General features: G+C 38.1%; 1 long non-coding RNA gene across 1 annotated transcript; it reads right to left on the bottom strand.

Annotated features, from left to right (window-relative positions):
• Positions 1-937: 937 nt before the first annotated feature.
• LOC121471429 lies at positions 938-4,991 on the bottom strand. The gene is made up of 2 exons (XR_005982687.1): positions 4,891-4,991; positions 938-2,079 (listed from the first exon to the last, which is right to left on the bottom strand). It is a non-coding gene; the product is annotated as an uncharacterized LOC121471429 (long non-coding RNA).
• Between the last annotated feature and the right edge of the window lie 208 nt (positions 4,992-5,199).

Genomic DNA, 5,199 nt, shown 5'->3' with positions numbered 1-5,199 from the left:
CAGGTTCAAAGGATATAAGACTATGTGTGAAATAAGGGTTTTCCTGTAATGTGGTAAACTGCACCATGTAGTGATAGGCTTTCTGTAAGAATCACATTGAGGGAAACGCTTACAAATAGAGAATGGTTGGGAAATTTATCCGAAGTAGGTAAATTCAATTCAGTATTAAGAGGTATGTGTAAGCCAAATGAAGTTATCACCAGGAGTGAGAATACACCAGGAGTGAGCTGATAAAACATTATTTCTGAAAATGTCTGTGAGAATGTTTCTACAAGAGATTAGCATTTGAAATAGTAGGCTGAATAAAGAGACTCATCCTTACCAATGTGGGTGGGCATCAACTCATCCAACCCCTTAAAGGGCCCTAATGGAACAAAAAGGTGAAGAAGGAAGGGCAAATTCTCTCTCTTCCTGAGCTATCTGAGGGCAGGAGAAAATGGATGTCGTAGCTCTCAGGGCATCCCTTAGCCCAGTCAAGTTGACACATAAAATTAACCATCACCCTGTGCCTATTTAATAGAATTCTTGGTTCCCTGGCCTTCAGACTTCAGGACTTACTCAGTGCCCCCTTGCCCTGCCCCTGGTTCTCAAGCCTCCAATTCAGACTGCATTACACCAAGAGCTTTCCTGGTTCCCTAGCTTGCAGACAACAGACTGTACAGATTTCTATAAGCATGTGAGTCAATTTCTACAATAAATCTGCTCATGTGTATGTATCTTCTGTTGGTTCTGTTTCTCTGGAGAAGCCTGACTAATACAGATACTGACGATAGTAGCTAACTTTTCAGGAAGCTGTGAAGCTTAAACTTACATAAAAATACTTAATACAATTCCTGGAACATGTTAAGTACTTGCTATAGGTTAATTTGCTTTTATCGGATCTAGATTTTTAAACCTACTTTACTAAAATATAAATAATTATGGAAACACATTAATCTTATTTGTCCACTTGTGTCTTTAATATGATTTATATAAGTAGTTTCTGTGTGCCAGGAACCAGTATTAGTTACCAGTGATTGAAAGATGACTTCAACACAATCCCTGCCCTCAAAGAGATCACAGCCTAGTAAACTGATGAACCTTGCAAATACTCTTAGTCTTCAGGACACAATTTACCATTTCATTATAGATGGCTTTGTATTGTTGGTCATCATTTTCTGTCTTAATTAGGCTCTGTTCTACTAGGTCTTGTCCATTCAAAAGAATGATACAATTATAGTGATAAAAGGATCTTCCTTTCATTGAGGTTGGCCCCTCATTTAGCAGAGTAGGTAGCTAAGGTTTAGGGGCAGTGCAGGAGGAGGCCCACAGGAGGAAGGGACAGTTCCTCAAACTCAAACCCATAGCTAAGGTCTCTGTATTGTATCCAGACCCTCTTCCCTCTACAAATCACTAGATACTAAACTTTTAGAAGGAGAATATTGCCCTACATTCTGTGCTACTCAATAAAACTGGGATTCCTTTCTTCTGACACCTTTAAGGGCACTGTTTTGGTAAGCCACAAACTTTCCGTATAGCAAGCAGAGTTTAATTTTATGATCTGTGTTGTATCTCACTAGTCTCTCATTAAAATGAAAACAAGATACTGATTGTTGTACCCCCATATCCTGATGGAAGGACCTTATCCTATCTACTCTTCTCCTCGGCATCTGCTCAGGTACTTGGAACCTTCACGTAGAAGCACATTACAGACCACTTATGTTCTTCCTCATTCACCATCAAGGTCATCTTTCTTCAGGTGTTTGCCAGGGAATCCTCTTCCATCCAGTCTGGCTGTGCCTTGCGCCGGCTCAGTCCTGTTGAACTGGGGTCTGTGATGGAAGGTAAAGCATGTTTGCGAATGTGGAGCTAACAGTGCGGTGCTGGTGGTAGGAAGCCACCAAAAGAGGATCCTCCAGAGGCACATCTTATAGCTGATTCTCTCAGCATTCTATGAACACTTCTTATTTTTATCTTTACTCCTCTTTTTTCTAGAGCTGTACATCAGTCACTCAAACCCGGTAGGACAGAAGAGGGAACGCTGATGAGGGCAAAGGGCACGTGGAAATACAAGTCTCCTTCCTCTTTTGCCATGTGCTTCTGTGTGAGACAGGATAAAACAAAATAAAAAATCAGCAGCTTCTTCCATTCTTTAAACAGCCAAACACAAAGCCCCCAGCATTTCAACTCCTATAATAGATACACAGAGGGGTTACTGGACCCTAATTTCATAAACAAATACAAAATTTTAAATTTGGTTTCTTTTTTTTTTTTTTAAGATTTTATTTATTTATTCATGAGAGAAAGGGAGAGAGAGGGGCAGAGACACAGGCAGAGGGAGAAGCAGGCTCCATGTAGGGAGCCTGACGTGGGACTCGATCCTGGGTCTCCAGGATCACACCCTGGGCTGCAGGTGCTGCTAAACCGCTGGACCACCGGGGCTACCCCAAATTTGGTTTCTTAGACAAAACATCCTGGTAAATTTGTTTTTGCAAATGAAGAAATGAAAACCTAGAGAGGCAAAATCACCCTCTCCCATATGATGAAAATAGTTGGTACTGGTCCAGGGATTAGTGCCCAGAATGAAGTCTGTGCCACTTGTCATTTCTTAACAACTGTCTCATTATAAAATTCAAAAATAAACCCACAAAAAACCAAAAAGAAAAAAGAAACCAAAAAGAAAAAAGAAAAGGAAATTGATGTTTATTTACATTCCATGTAAACAATGCTTTGAAACAAATCCTGTATTTCAGGAACTTCAGGATATCCCAGCTACTGGCTAAAATGCAAGAGAACAAACAGATCTTCATTTCCAACTTTCTTTAAAACTGCCCTTGTTCTGGCCTCACATCTATAATGCATGTAGTATTTCCAAGCCAAACAACTGTTTGTGTGCAAAATAGATCAGTTGGCTTCAAGAAGCTTGCTGAATATATTTTCAAACTTTTTGTGGTCGTTGCTGTTAATGGAGCTGACTGAATTTATAAAGTAACTCACTGCAGGTTTTGCATGGAAACAAGGTCATTGTTTCCATTACTTTGCTAAAATAACATTTTTTTTTCTGTGATAGATGGGCAAACCATGATCCTGTGCTTAATTTTCCTTTTAACATTCAGACAGATCCTCTCTTCTCAGTCAATTAGTTTTCTTATTTTGTAGTCTGTGTGACACCTTAATAAAAGAGACCTTTCTTTTGTTTTAAAACAGTTGCTTCGATGATGCCTTCCCTGATTCTTTAATGAGGTTTAGTTCTCAAACCAGTGGATTGCATTCTGATAAACCCAATGATCTGTCTTCAAATGAACGAAATAGGTATTTTTCCTTTTAACGTATATGTTTCTTCTTCAGATTCAGTTAAAACCATTGACTGCCAGTACTTGTTGAGCTGCTTCAAACTAACAGTTTGCCCTATAATAGCATAAATTGAAAGATATCACTAAGCTGTCGTGAAATTCAGTATTTAGCATTCTGAATGGTTTTTGCAAATCAAAAGGGAGTATCATATTCAGAATCATTTCTGTACTAGTAAAGGGCATGGAAGGTACTTCCCCCCTTTTATTCTTTTGCTCAATATTTCAAATTCTTGTTAAATTTTTAAAATGTGTTCAATTACTTTTTTTCTTTGTAAGATGGTAATCTTAAATGATCAGTATAAACAGGGATCTTATGACACTTTTAAATCCTTACAAGTTACGGGAGTATCACTATCATAACTTAAAATTACATTATGATTTTGAAACAAAAATAAAGTGCCATTTTCAAATTCCTTCTTACAAAATTTTCTGTAGGTAAAAGCAGCCACAGAACTAGAACATGTTTGACTTTGGCTTGGGTTCTGATGGTTCTGGCTTTTGGAAATGTTGAAAATTCTATCTGTATGCCCTTGAGTGCTTGGCTGATCATAGAGAAATAAGAGTCAACTCCTTTGAGAATTATTAGTCTATTTATTTTTAAGCATTTAAAACAGTAAAATTCATCAATATTTATATAGAAATTGTCTCAGTATTAAATATTTGGATAACTGAAAAATATACACACATATGGCTAAACATTTTTATTGTGAATATTTGTTTTACTAGTGGGAAATAAATTTTAAAAATTATATGTACTAAATCTTACAAATGTTATTCAATAAATACCAACCTTCTTCCTTGTTTTTCATTAGATATGTAGATATTAGTAATAGTACCTTATAATTCTTGGTACTTTTAACATTTCAAAATATATATGTCCCTAGATATCTTTCCATATATTCTAAAATACTTCTGTCTTTCCTTCTTAAAATATTGCGTAGACTAAGAGCTGTATGCCAGCTGCAAAAGAATATAAGTCTGGCAGCTTTTGAAGACTATAATTCTTTTAAGAAAGATACAGACATCATTCTTTGTGAAGCAAGAATAAAATCATGCCCTTTATTCATTGTCAATGGGTCTGTTCTTCCAGAATACATTACTATCTTTTATCTAATAGCCTATTACAGACTGCAGAGCATGTAAAAGCAGTGATATTGCTCAGGGTTTACAGATTTCATTTTTTATTTCAATGCCATTACTAAATAACCCCTTGGATGGAAATTCAATACTGGCACACTACATGATAAGCTATGTTAATAGCTCATGTTATGCAAGAATTGAGCAATTACTTGAAAGTTAATAGTAGGCCTGTGGATCAAAATGGTGACATAGTCTGGTCCTGATTTTGCTCCCCCTTTCCAAGAAGAACAACTAACAACTATTCAAGAACAAGACACCACAGAGAATCCAAGCATATGGGAGTGAAGCTGAAGCACCTTTGTGTTTGAAGCACAAAGACCAAAGCCAAACTGCATTGGAGGGGTAAGAGACTAGGCTACATACTGACTGCATTGCCCCACCCCCCAGGCTAGTGTCTTACCAAGTAGAGAGGTCTCACCTGAGCTTTTAGTTCCTCCAGGGGGAAAAGAACCCAGAGAGACAACCAGCACACACACCACCCACCCTCAGCATTGTGGGCAACTTTACAGGAGCCAGTACTTTGATCTCTTGCAGCATGGGGATATCAGGAAACTCTGCAGGGCTCAAACACTGGGAATCTGACTGATAGAGAAGTGGGGAAGGACTTGCAACACCAACACATGGGTCTTGGCAGGCTGCGTTCATAACTGCAGTGCCCAGGTAGTCATCCCAACCAACAGTTTTTTGCTCATCCGCAGAAACAAGTCCCAGGCTCACTCTGACCAGG

Source organism: Vulpes lagopus, chromosome 1 (genome assembly GCF_018345385.1).
Source record: "Vulpes lagopus strain Blue_001 chromosome 1, ASM1834538v1, whole genome shotgun sequence".
Classification (NCBI taxonomy): domain Eukaryota; kingdom Metazoa; phylum Chordata; class Mammalia; order Carnivora; family Canidae; genus Vulpes; species Vulpes lagopus.
The sequence above is the reverse complement of the archived record's forward strand: the minus strand, read 5'-3'. Positions and strand labels throughout refer to the sequence as shown.